Source organism: Pomacea canaliculata, linkage group LG1 (assembly GCF_003073045.1).
Source record: "Pomacea canaliculata isolate SZHN2017 linkage group LG1, ASM307304v1, whole genome shotgun sequence".
In the NCBI taxonomy this organism is placed as follows: domain Eukaryota; kingdom Metazoa; phylum Mollusca; class Gastropoda; order Architaenioglossa; family Ampullariidae; genus Pomacea; species Pomacea canaliculata.
This window is the reverse complement of record NC_037590.1, coordinates 29,893,750-29,907,938: the sequence shown is the minus strand read 5'-3', so window position 1 is coordinate 29,907,938 and position 14,189 is coordinate 29,893,750. Positions and strand designations below refer to the sequence as shown.

General features: G+C 44.4%; 1 protein-coding gene across 12 annotated transcripts in view; it reads left to right on the top strand.

Annotated features, from left to right (window-relative positions):
• The first annotated feature begins 249 nt into the window (after positions 1–249).
• The window catches only part of LOC112558212 (collagen alpha chain CG42342-like), a 99,474-nt gene continuing 85,534 nt past the window's right edge, over positions 250–14,189 (top strand). For all 12 annotated transcript variants that reach the window (XM_025228550.1, XM_025228541.1, XM_025228615.1 and 9 more), the window contains exons 1-2: positions 250–455; positions 5,382–5,439. The gene's annotated coding sequence lies outside the window, so the exon portion shown is untranslated. The remainder of the gene's footprint in view (positions 456–5,381; positions 5,440–14,189) is intronic.

The window sequence follows — 14,189 nt, the reverse complement described above, 5'->3', positions numbered from 1 at the left end:
GCTCCCAAGCTGGGGAACGTACCCACCCAGTGTACCGGGACCCCGCGAGCGGCCGTCGAGTAGAAGTCGGGAGTTTTCAGTTCGGTGTCGATTGTTCTTCGGCGGCGGTGGCGACGATGATACAGTGTCGTGCTGCACGGTGTGGTGTTCGTGCTGTGTGACCAGCGGCGATGGAGAAGCGGACGCCGGAGACGAGCGAGGAGACGAAAGCGGCTGCCACCCAGCGGGCGATGCCGGCCAGCCTGTGTTCCAGGATTATTGTTTGGTTGTGCGCCGGTTTGGCGCTGTCGGTGCTGACGCTGGTGGTGGCTTTCGTCGCCTGGACGCTGATGTCGTACCACGACGCGATGGTGTCGTTGCAGCAAAGAGTCGCGCAACTGGAAAAGGATTACGGGGACATTACACACAATCTTGACCGGATAGTGGACAGCAAAGTGGAGCTCTTTCTCGAAGAGGTAACATTGTTAACACTCGTCGTTGATTTATTTCATCGTTCATTTTTAGTTATTATTTCATCACTCATTTTATTCTTATTATTTTATAAATATTTATTATTTCGCTTCCCTGGTTTAGACATAGTTTACCTCTAAACATTCGACTTCCGCAACTTTTTTTTTTACTACTTTCTTAAATCGTCTCTTCTTTGTTTTATTTGCTTTATTTTCTGTAAAATGTGGCTTAAAATATTTTGTTGAATGTGTGCATGTGTACCGGGGTGGAGAGCTAGATTGTGATCCCACTGGGTCGCCAGGCCCTGCCATCCCACCATGAGGGCCACGAGGGCCAATAAACAATAGATTGCCCACTCCAGGAAAGTGCGTCTTTATGGGGTCAAGTCCTAAACGAGGCATTATGAGGATAAACACACTGAAATGATATTATCTAGGCGGGGCTCTTAAGTGGGTGCAGGTACACAGGTCTGTAGGAGTCGCACCGGGTGCATTAAAAGCAAATGTGTAGAGAGATGAGTGGTGATGGTTGTGTCGTTTATTTTCGGTTTACTTCAGTTTTGCTTTAAAATAGAGCAGACTGGTTTCCTTTTTGTTCCCAGGACGAGACTGGTTGTAACAATTTTATTCAGTTTTCAAAACTGGAAATTAAAAACTGATGTTTAAGAAAGGGAACAAAGAAATAATACGTGTGTCGTTTAATAGTTTAATAAAATTTTGAAACTTTGTCTAAATGCTGTATAGTATCGATGATCATGACAATGGTAACAGGAGCAGTTGTTATTATTATCATCATCATCTATTATTGTCATTATCTCCAATGTTGTTATTGTACCTAGTCTAGTTCACACGTCCTCAACAACAGTGTAAACAAGTTTCTTGTCCCACGTGTAAGAATTGATGAAGTGGACAAAGAAGCAGACGAAAACTTTGAAACATTGTTTCCATTGTGATTGTTCATTTGTCTGTTTATACTCACCACATCATTTTAACTAATATACTAATATACTATAGCTGTGCATCGAATTAAGCAAGAAAATATTTGCAACAATGTGAAGACTACAAAGCAGCAAAACCTTGGAGGCTGCATGCTGACTTTAGAGCACTGTTGTTTTGACAATGACAGTTTGCAAGCCAGTTTCAGTTTCTTCTCATAATAAATTGTTATTTGCATATAAAAAATTGCGGATATGCTCCTCGCTTTCTAATCAATCAATGTAATAGTCAAAATTACAAACAAAAGAATAGTAATTAGTATTTTGTGCGAACAAATAGCTGTTCTGCAGTGGAGTAATTGCTGAATTCTCTGACTTCACTACAGACCATTTCTTCTCACTTATTTCATTTTTGTGTAGCATTACAACAACAGCAGTAAGAATGTAACTAGTTTTAGTAACGAAATAGTTGACAATTTTGTAAAGTTTTCTTTATTATGTGGTACATATTAATCCGTTCTGGATTTTTATTGTCATTTTACTTCACAATTCAGAAGTGTACCGCATGTGTCTGTGGCCCCAGCAGATCCCTTGCCCCCAAGACTCCGGCATATGGTGCCAGTCTTCACAAAGGGATCTTTTCCAGATTCCCCGATCTGAATTGTATCCAGCTTAGGAAGTTTAGATTTTCCTCCCAGGTTCCTTTGCTATCCCTCCAACACTCAACTGTTCTTCATTTGCTGCTGCCATGCTTTTTGTCGAAATGTTCGTTGTAAGATACAGCTGATTGGCTGTGCTCCAGGTAATACTCTCAATCTTTCAGATGGACTGAGTACAGCCAGGTAAGCATGGAAAAACATAAGAAAAATAACAGAAAAAGGGGGCGGGGATGGAGTGGGATGCAGAGTCAAATATTTACAATCACGTGACATCTGTATACCCGGCTATCCAGATACTCAGTTGATTCTGGCTTCTTAGCAGCACCGGTTGTTTTAAAGCAATGTGAGCATATTGTAGCTCCATCTCTTTTCTGTCACCTACATCAAACTAGGTCAAGAAAATGGGGGATCTACATGTTTTTCATCGCTGTTTCATTCATAATCATGTCTTGTCTCTCTTACCATTTTCATCTTTCTCTCTCTCGTTTCCTCTCTTCATTCATATCATCCCCAACTGTATCGTCCCCCTTCACCCACATATTTCTTTTCATTTCTTTTCTCCTTCCCCCCAACAAAACTTTTTTTTTGGTGCCTCGTTTTCCTTCTTCTTTCACCCTCGCTTCTCTTCTCCCATCAACCTCCTCCACCGTCTCAGTTCCTCCTTCCCCTCTTCTTCACATTTTCCTTCCCTCTTCTTCTTTAACTCATCATCATTTTCTGAAGATCCTGTGTGCTGCGTAATTCGTTCTCTGAAAGGGGTTTTTTGGGAGGAAGGAAAAGAAAGAGAGAAAAAGGCTGTACCTCCTTTGAGCACGGCCCTACGGTGGATCTCGCCATAAAGAGCCGAGCGCAATAGCGGATGCCATGGACGAAGTCGCTGCGAGTCATTTCATAAGTTGTGTGTCTCTCGAGGATTTCAGTGGCAACAAAAAGGTAGATGCAGTGAAGAATTAAGTTTATGGCCACGAGGGGGAGCAATCTGTTAACCTTGCCAACAGGTGGCGCGGTCTTCCAGTCCTTGCTTTAATGTCAACGCGTATGTGTGGATCTGCATTTCTATAGCGAGAATCTGCGAGACTTTGCGAGAACTTCTCGAACTAGCTGTGAAATTAGAATACAGGGGCGGGCCAAGCAGCCAACAACTAATTTAATGCAGCATAGTGGTGAATGTTGGATGGTAAGGAGGGAGTGGTAGGAGAAAGGGGTTAGTGATAAATTGAGACCCGAATGCCGGTGTACTCAGGAAAACTGAATTTCACCTTTGTTGAGATGTTGCTACCTAGAAAGTTGCTAACATCAAACAAAAGAAAGAAAAATGCAATATGATGTTTGACCCTCTCATAAAGGCATCCGGACATGACTGATTTTCCTTCTGTTCGAGAAGTGTGAGGTACTACAGTTAACCCCGGTAGTTAAGTAGTAGCCTCCCTCCTCACCTTCACTCGTCGTTGTCATTGTTGCAAGAGTAAACAATGTTAGCACCAAAATATGATGCTCTTTTCTCACAAATTCATCGTATGGAAGCTCAATGTTTCTAACACAGGGAGCAAAGAATTAGAGAAGGGAAAATGCTAAAATGCAAAGGCATGTGTGTGTATATATACGGGGTAGTGTAAAAAGTTATAAGGAAATGAGAGCAAAAGAAGACAGTAATATGCATAGACAAAAATGTAATAGAGTCGGTGGAAGAAAGAACATATGGGAAAAGAGAGAGAAAGACATATGTGCACTTGTTTTGAAAATTTACTACACAGATGAGAAGGCTGTGGGAGGAAGAAAGACAAGAGGGAATAGAAAAAAATGAGAAACTACAAAGTGAATGAAGGTTAAAAAAAAAAAAGAAAAGAGGGAGGAAAGTTAAGATCGTGAGATGGGATTAAGAATTATCGAGAAACAAAGCTAATGTGTAAAATAAAACTAGAAAGGGGGCGGAGAGAGAGACACACACACACGAGATGAAAGCTAGATAAACTAGCGTGAAAGTAGAAAAACCGACGAAAGACGAGAGCGACTAGCGTATATTAAGAAACATGCAAAGGAGTGAAGGATAGCAAAACCGAGATCCGGGGCAAGTGGGAGCAAGTGGCGAAAGACAGAAAAACAGCTGGAGAAGAAGGGGACGTAAGTCACAGAACAGGCGAGAGTGATCTTTCATTCCTTGTCATGCGCAGAGTTCACGGCCCGACGCTGGAAATAGACCTGCGGCGATAGACTGAGGTTAGATTAGACAGACTAGCGCCTGCCCCACGGCAGGAACCTCGTGCCACCCGTGACGAGGACGAGGCTGGAGCTTACAGACCAACGTGCGGCACCCGAGCAGCCAGCACTTCTCACAGATGGCGCGGATTGCGTACCCGGCTTGTCAATAGTCTACCTTATCATCGGCTTTCTTTGATAACCAGTGGGAGAGGCGCACAAAGGGAATTTATCCTCAGGCCTTTTCTTTTTCTATCTGCAAATCTGATCATGTGTAACCCTCCCTTGCCTATGAGTGTTAAGCTTGTATCAGAAATATCTGACAGTGTCAGTCACCACCAACCCCTACCCTCCATCTACCCCCCACAGACTGTCTCTACCTCCATCTTCTCCTACTCCATCGACTTGTAGGTCAGAGAGCAGCGGTGTTACCTGTTAGATGTTAAGTGAAGTAATGAATGAAGAAGATGCATTTGTGAACTTTTCACACGTGATCGTCATTGCTGATCATCGAGAAAATATGTGTTGGTCTTTCCTGCTTAAAGTGTTTCTGATGTTTTGTAGCTAGCTAATGTTGCCAGGGTAACGAGAAAAGATCCGAACAACTCAAAAGAAAGTAGAAATAAATTTGGGTCTTTATTTAAAATTAAGATAAGTGTATTTTTGGTAATTACTTTTATAACGCCCCATTGAAACATTCCATGTGGGGTATGACCTACCCTTATCTAAGGTATTCAGTTAAAACCTGGAGTAAATGAAGCAAAGCACGAAAAACAAAAAGCCACACAGACTTTGTAACTGCCCGCCGTATACATAGTTCAGCTGCTTGGCAGATCATCAGGGGAAAAGACATATCGAGATTTGCTCAAAGAATTTACTGCCCTCGCAATTGCTCGTGCACCCAAGAAGAGGCCCACACGGCAACCACGGCTACAATGAGACCCGGGGCGAGCCACCCCCTCCAGCCGGTGTAATGGCTTCAAGTGGGGCACTTAAGGGTGGAGATAAAACCGTTAGATTTAATGAGCAATTTGATCCGAATCGCATCCTCCCTGTACAACCATGGGTACCGGGACGAAGCCTACGTGACGCTGCTTGTCTGCCCATGTCTGGCTTGAGTTCTCTTTTCTTGTCTGTTGCAGCGACTGCGGCAGAAGCGGGACATCATGCGGAGGGACGCCGACTGCCGCTGTCCACCAGGTAAGTGGACTGTTAGCTCCTCCCCTGCCCTGCATGCTTACCTTTTGTCTTCCGTGCACGTCTGCGTGCTGTATCGTCTTCCTTCTCACCTTTTGTACAGGTGTGCGCGCAGACACGCCTTGACCTTTCGACGCGTGACCCTGGACTCCTTGCACTGTACGACTTGTCAGAGCGAGCAGACACCTAGGCCATATATGTTATCAAACAATGTCATAAATTTGTTGTGGTGTTCCATCTTTTTTCGTCGAAGTCATACCCTTCGCGATTTTGCATTACTTGCACTATGCACGTTCCCTTTTCTCTCTCTCCACCCCCCTCTAATATAAAAGCATTACAAACATCATACATTTGTATATTAATTACAGACTTACCTTCTGATTCTCTTACGCTGGCATTCTCTGTATGCCTTATCTCTACAGCCAGAAACCTGTAAAGTTGGTACAAACTCGTATAATATACCTATGGTAATATATAATGCATCGTTTATATTTCTAACCGTACTGTATTTGAAAGTTCCGCGTGTATGCAATCATGTGTTAGTGTCAGTTGCATTGTAATAAGTGGTTTGATTTGTATTAGTAGATATGGTGATGTGTGTGTTTACATTTACTCGCTTTTTTAACACGATCATCTTTATTTTAGTTCATCCTCGGTCACACTATATTGACTACAATATACTATATTATGCCATATGTACTATATTACACTGTATTATAGTATATTATGCTATATTTACTATATTGACTACATTATACTATATTATACCATAATTACTATATTATACTATATTAACTATTTAAAATATGTACGTCCTTCACTTTTAGTACAAGCACTTGTAGCAAAGTCTTGCCTTGCTGTTTGGTACAATTGTTCCTTAAGATGAACTCAAAGATGTTTAGTCGATTCTGTGAACCTCTCTAACTTGGTTCTCTCTCTATATATATATCGAGAAATCTTTATATATATATATGTCGGGAAATAAGATTATCATTGCAGATGCAGTCATTGGCCTTAGCTTACAGATGGTAGTTTGGTTCTTTCTGGTTGTTGGAGACACTTGCACGCTTATTAAACACGGAACAAAGACACTCCCCCATTCCCACAAGACTGGCCCCAAATGCGTTCCCCAGAAGGCTGTTGTTCCCGTTAGGTGTCTCCAGGGGCTTTGCCACCAGACGTCGCTCCGGTGCTCATGGAGTCGGTCACGCAACGCAGAACGAATCAAACATTTTGTCAGGGGCACTGCGGTCTGCCCACGTGACATTTCGTTCTCTTTCTCCCTCCCCAGCTCCCTGCCATTCTCACACTCCTCCCATTCCCGCACCTCCCCACTTGCCGCCCTTGTTTGTCTGGCGCAGTGATCTCCCCTGTAATTGTGGCGCTGTGGTCGTCTACGTAAGGCGATGAGGGCGAGGGACAGAGGACACCAGAACAAATTGATGACAAGGCTAGCGGAGTTCCAAGCCCCAAAGCAAGTCTCGTTCCCCGTGAATGAGCTTCCGGTGGAGCACGAGGCAGTGTGGTCTCGCACATTGTGTTTGTCCATGGTGTGGTGAAGCCACTTAGTTGCTGACATTAGCGCCGCACTTTCAATGTTTGAAGTTAGTCAATCCTCCCTGGGCTCTAACCCCAGTGTTCTGACCGAAATATCAGCGGAATTGTGTGGACTACTTTTTTGTAGCTTCTGCACTGAAGGGGGCGCTGTAGTTTTTAAAGGAGTGAAAACTGTATGTTTCCTTTGTTCTGGGGTATAATTTGGCGGGGTCTGAATTCACGTACCTGGTAGACACAGAGTATAATGTAAAGAAACATGTATTAGACACAACGGTGTAGGACTGAACTTCCTGTCACTTTGTCACTGACTCTTCTCTGTCCTGACACCTACTGGACATATGTTGTACCATTCGATGTCGAGAAAGCCACAACGATGTATGTAATCTTTTAATGTGATCCTTCGCATTTAGGTATATACAGAGCTTCCAGACATAAAAATGTGCGTGTGTATATGCAATCATGTGTGTGTGTACGCGTGTTTGCGCTGACGTGTCAGTTCTACAATAAATGAACTTCTTTCTCCATTGCTTTACTTAAAGACTCGTCTGTTGACACCAGTTCCTGGTCTTAGACTCCAGTCGCAGCGGATTAAGGAAGGAAAGAAAAATCGCAGACACCGGGTGGCAGGCGTCGTGTTCCGATCTGCGGCTGACGCGTGCGGATCGCAATGAAACCAAGTTTGATCCTGAAAAATTACATTATTATTTTCCAATTTGTTATTAGGAAATTTAAACTGCGATCTTCGGAATGCTTGGTAAGACATTTGCATTCGCATTGTCTCGCCCACTACTTTTTCTTGACAATTTCGGGGTCTCCGATCCTCAAAACACCTGTCTGGGCTTAGCACGGTGTGTTGCACTGTCACCCAGGCTTGGGCGAGGTGACACATGAGCCTCATTCAACTTGACAAATATCAGTAGCGCGGCTTTGGCATTTCTTCCTTAATTTCACCAGTCTAGCGTGGCTGTCCTTTTTCAATCAGCTGGGAATGTTTTCATTTTGATTGCTGTTGTTGTATCTGTGGATCTTACCTGCTGTTATGTTTTGCCTGTTTGAACTCTCTCATTCCTATATCCCATTAAAAGTAACTTTGTTTTAAAGAGAAATGAAACACACTTATATAGTTTTAACAGACCCTCTATCGCTGGCAAGTGGACTGGGAAATATTTCAGTTAGTCCACCAAAAAATGATTTGAGGGAGAAAGAAGTATTAGAATCCCCAAATGCATTCACTTCCTATAGTATTTGGGGTAAGACCACCAAAACAGAAGCCTCTTGGGAAAAGCCTTGCATACCAACCAACGATATTGGGAATTATGGGATGTCTCGTCTGTTTGGATATACTTTCGGTACCTGAGGACATCATGGTCGACTGGTTTGCTGGACTGGTCCTCGGTGATTACCCGCCGCCACCAATCACTGGATGAGTAGAGTCCACGGTCTTCACTGATCATTGAAGTCTGTGTCGTGGCCACATGGCGGCGGACCTGACTCTCGATGGCGAAGGGAAGACAACCCGAGAAGACTGACTACACCAAGAGGTCAGGAGGACCATAGCTGTCTCCCGAAAACAAGAGCGTGCAGCTGGTGTCAGGTTAGGTGTAAGCTTGTGAGCTCAATTACATCCAGGAGACTTTCACTAAAAGACACAACATTGACACCAGCTGATGACACTGAATTTGAGAGCACTTCAGCTTAAACCGTCTTTTCTAGCGGTTGCCCCTATTGTCGGTTGAGAGACGAAAGCAGCAGGCGTGACTCAGAGCTGGTGTCGTAATGAAAGTCAAGTGCAGCAGGGCAGGACCGCCAACCGAGAAGTTTTACTAAAGGGTAGACCTATCAGCAGAAAGAGTACATGTATTTTACTCATATACGAGTTTATCTTTTTTTTCTTTGATTCTTTTAAACTTTCTTTTTTCAGACTCGTCGATATTTATTGTCAGACTTTACCGACGATTTTATTTTTGAAAGTCGTGTTTACCAACTATTTAAATGCCTGCACAACGTTTTACACGAGGTTAGAGTCCCAACTTCTTAATTATATTTTACAGAACATGTCAAAGGTTACTGGGACTGACACGACAATGGCATGAACTGTATAACTGATATTTCTTTGGGAAAGGACAGTAAACTGAAAAACAGGAATGTAATTTGCAGTGGGAGTGTATTACTGAAACGACCTTCCATTTTTATTCTCAATGATAATGCAAAGCTGAACTTGAAACTTCCCCTATATGACATTTGCAGCCGCAGTGCTCCAAAAGTTTCACCTCTCAAAGGTAAGTGGGTGTGTTCTCAATGTCGGCAGCGACAATCAATCCCGCACTTCAAGTCACGTGACGTTTCGCCGCAGCCTCGGGGCTGTTTGGTGACGGTTTGATCGCCTGATGAGAGAGGAGATAATTCGTGGCATCATGTGTGGTGAAGCGCGAGGGACTGGTTTCCTGATCCTCGTTGTCGATAACATTTTAGTGGAGGGCAAAATGGTCGCTGCGAAGAAATACATTAAGATTTGTGCGTAGAAAAATAATTTGTAACCATGTGATTATTTTTTAACAGCGGGGTTCGCAGGAAACTACAAATACACGAAAGTGCCGTATTGACAGCCCAGTATCCTTCATCCAATAAAAAGTCGTGAAACATCTGCCACACTATTAATCAGCCAATAGAATCTCAAGGAACATCTGCCTCAACATCAATCAACCAATAGAACCTCGAGAAACATCTGTCGTTTGTTCATTCGTTTGCTACTGGACGCATTTATTAAAACAAAAGTGTTAATGAATCGATTATGGAGCATATTAAAGACTTTTGAGTAGAGACCTGAATTGTTTCGACAAGGGTTCAAAACTGTAGTGGTCAGAGGAGGCTAACCGTGCCTGAATGCCATGCGCGATAAAAACGACAGTCAACGTGACCCAGGCGCCCTCGCCACGCGGTTGAAGCGCGTGCGCCCTCATCCCCCGCCCTTTCCTTCTCCACCACCATCACCAGCACCATCATCACCACCACCACCTCACCCCCAAACACACATGTCGGATGCGGCGACGCGATCTTTGCTTCTCTGTTTAGACACACTGCAGCCACCTGCCCTGCATTCTTTGACTAACTCTGCAAACAACTCTTGTCTGAGGACTGACCTTTGCCCTTTTAGAGTCATCGCCTATCGAGATCTCGCACTTGCCCTCCGAGAAGCAGGAAAAGGAGGTGGTGGAGATGAAAATTTTAAAAAAAGCACACATACACACAAAAAAAAAACCTTGATTGCTCTTCGCTGTCGTCACTGGTCGGTCTGACAGTTCGTTAATTCCTCGGATGAATGACCGGGTACAAGCTGCTAGAAACATACATCAAAAAAGTAATGAATAATAATGCATTTGACGCCTTTTTAACGAAGAATTGCACTTCGGTGTGTTTCTCTGATGTCGGCTGCTAAAGGACTTCGCCAAGGTTGGGCTGGATGGGCGGACCGGTGTTCTAATTAAACTGACTTTTGCCGTAAGATTAATGTCCGCCTCCTGTGTGCTCAGTGGATTCCTTTTTCGCGTAGAATAAACACCAACCACCACCGCCTGAAGAATTCCGAGTTCCTCCTGTGCTGACGCCTCGTGCCGCGCGTGCCTGACGCTCGTTGTTGCGGAGTCAAGTCCGCTGTTGCGTCGTGCGCGACGTTCACTGGCCGGAAGTCTGCATCCGCATCCAAACGCTTGACACGCGTCTCTGTCTCTCTGACCTTACTGCATTTATCAAACATGAACTGTTCTCTCAGACTCTCCCATGCCTGCGCGTGAGTCTATCCTCAGCTGCGTGCCGTGCGCAAACACTGTTTTCTTGCTATTCGCTAGTAACGAGTAAAACAACTCGTTGGAGCTTAAAAAGAAACGAGTTTTGTGAATGTTTTGGGCCTGATTCAGCAGCTGGCGTTGTATTACACAGACTAGTCATCCATGAAATCACACGCCACATTCATAGAATAAAAAGAATGTGTGACGGAGCGAGATATGAACCCATCGCCCTACGATCTTTGCCTGTACCGCTGTCTTTGCACCTTGGTCCCCTTGCTCCATCCCCAAGTTAGGACAATTACTGATCACTCAAAGTACTGTTGTTGGCAACTGAAATAACAAGCAATATCTAGAATTAATCAAAACAGCTCAATACAATCAAAACACCTCTGCAAAACTACAGAAACACCCGCTAAAAATATTTCACATCACAATACATTTCCGCGCAACATTCTGTGTGACAATTCAGTAAAATATTTCCATGGGGTACATCTGAGTATCGTTAAGGGTAGAAATCTGAGGCGATATTCCACTTACACCCCGGTCAAACAGATAACCTATGTGTTAGGTACCACAACCTATCCTCTGTCTACCCCAAACATTCCCTACCCCTGGCTGGCTACCAGCTTGAGCGGTGTTAAAGTGGGGCTACAGGCCGGACATAAATTCCAGCCCACACAAAAACACAAAGTAACGTAAATCAGTTCTCCTCGTCCTCACAAGAAGACAACCGATGATGTGTAGGCAGACTGCAGGAAACTGTACATCATACCCCGGCAACACGAGAAGCCTCTGTGGCTCAATAACTCGTCTTGTTTATGTTTTGGACACCGCATCTAAAACATCAGCATTCAGTCCCTTGTGTACTCCCATCCCTCCCCTGCCCTCACACCCTGTCTCTCCCACCCACTCCACCCCACACACCCCACCCCACACACCCCACCCACCCCACGAGCTCGCGTGAGGTTTCCGTTAAGCTGTAAGCGCCGCGCATAATGAACAAAATATGTTTCTGCTGGTAATAGCTCGCCACCAAAAACTGCACCGGGAGGCAAGAAGCGATAATTTTTTTAACATCTTACATAACTTTCCGCTTTGCCTGAGGCGATGAATGATGCTTTGAAAAGCGCACTTAGCATACCTGCCAGGTGAACGGTGAGATAGTGTACAATAGCGTCCTTTCACTCTTTCTCCTTCTTTTGTTTTTTTCTTTTCTATTTAACAGTTAGTTTGAGCAGGCGAGATAACAGTTTTCTGTTGTTTTAAATATGTGTGTGTGTTGATGTTGTTGCTAAATCACTGGATCGACTGTTGTGATTTCGAACACTAAATATTGCATTGTTCGACAGGCAGTCGAGTCTGTAGCTGTGCACGCGCGTGTAATCTCACACAACATTTTGCTTTGGCATTGTAAACAGTGTGAAAAGTGGCAAATGATGCAGAGAATAACGAGTGAGCGTATTATAGATAGCATTGTGCAGCTTTGGTGCTGAGTAGTATTCAGTGACTGGTCTCACACACACACACACACGGTCATTTACCTATGCAGTTATCCACAAACTTTTCCTTTTCTCCATCCACACACACAGCAGTTGATAATGATTTTCATATACTTCTCTCTCTCTCTCACACACACACGGGTCAGCTATTTCTTTAGAGTTTGGGGAATCCGTTAGTCGTACAAACAAACAAAGAAACAAACAAACAGTTGGTTTAAAATAAGTTTGCAGTCTTATTAGCCTTTAACTTGCCCTGAGAGACCAGGCATCTGTGGACTGCTTGGTGGACAGATGATGGTATTGGGTAGGGAGGACCTCCTACTTCCCCCGACCTTCTATCACTACATTGCTATGGAGCCTCCCTGCACCCCTCACCTCACCTGTCATATATTGAAAACGATAAAACCTCCTCTCCCTCAGGCAAGGTATGTACTTACTTTAAAGTTTCAAAAGCAATCGTCCGTATTGCTTCCTTATGACACATTGAAGCTTTCCATGAGTTTTGTGTTAGCGAAGAGGGATTCCAACCATGTTTGGATTTCTATACCAGCTCCTTTAATTCACTCAACCTCACTTGTGGCTGTTTGTGTCCCCCGTCCGGCTGGTGTCAGGTGTCTGCAAGTGTCAGTCCCGGACTGCGATGACCAAAGGTTTCGTAGACCTTTCGTACCAAATCCTGACAAAACCACTTGCTGGAACAGAGGAGGGCAGAAACCTCTCAGGGAATATTCTCCACCGATGGTAATTAAGTCTCCCAGTGTCGCAAAAAGTATTTGTATTCTTTATAATTGTCTTTTCACCTGTAGGAAAGTAACAGTGCTACCAGAAGGTACCAAGTTAGAACTACAGGTATGTGCATTAATAATGTGCACGCCATGGCCAGCGATGTCGCTACTGTCTTTTCCGACAAAAAAAAAACGAGCGATAGCAGGTAACCTCTCACACAAACCTCAGAGGTGTGTTGATTTCGAACACGACAGACAGAAGACGTGGACGTGATTGAATTTCGAGCTCACGTAAAGGCGCGCAATGAGCAAGTGCATGAAATGAATTCAGCTTTTATCCGTTTCGATGAATTGAGTGATAAGGACAACAACTGGCAGAAACTGGCAAACCAGGTCAGTGCTGGTGGCAAGGAGGGAGGTGAATAATGAGTGTGGAGGAGGGAGGGAGAGAGAGAGAGGAGAGGGTGCTTCTGGTGACAGGTCGACATTGTTCACCGTTTCCTCGCACCATTTTTTTTTCGGCACCGTCATAATTCTTGCCGAGATACTGTTACACTCTCGCATTCCAAGCCTATTGTACACACAGTATCTTCTCATGACAGCTTCACGCCCTCGAACCTTCGGTCGCACGCCGCAAGAAAGGTGTTTGCGTATCCTATATCTATTTTTTGTTGTTGTTGGGGAAGGGGTGTGGACAGGTCTGCATTGTCTGTCTGCGTGTTTGTCTCCATTTCGAGGTGGGCATCCTTTTTTAGCAGCACACGAGGCTAGGGACAGGACAGCTGCTGTAATGCTGTAACGAGAAACGCACATTTCACGGTGATCATACCTAACGTGTTTCGTAATGAGTGAAAAGGTAAACGCACACACACACACTATAACAGGGCAAATTTTTGTAATGTCAAAAAAAAAACCAGGCAAAACTGCCAACAAAAAATTCGTGTGGGAAATGGTGTAAAAATTGTAATGCGCAAAAGGTAGACATGTTGATGTGCATTGTGGGCAAATTACTGTAATGCTCACACGCCAGACACAGGTTTATCGTGCACTGGTGGCGAAATGCAATGCGCACAGGTCTACAGGCGCAGGGTTAGAGGTCAGGGTGGTGACCCCGGCCTGTGCGCAGAACGACGCACCCGACGGTGATTGCGCCGGTCGGCGGGCCAGCGCAGCGTGAATGCTCTCGG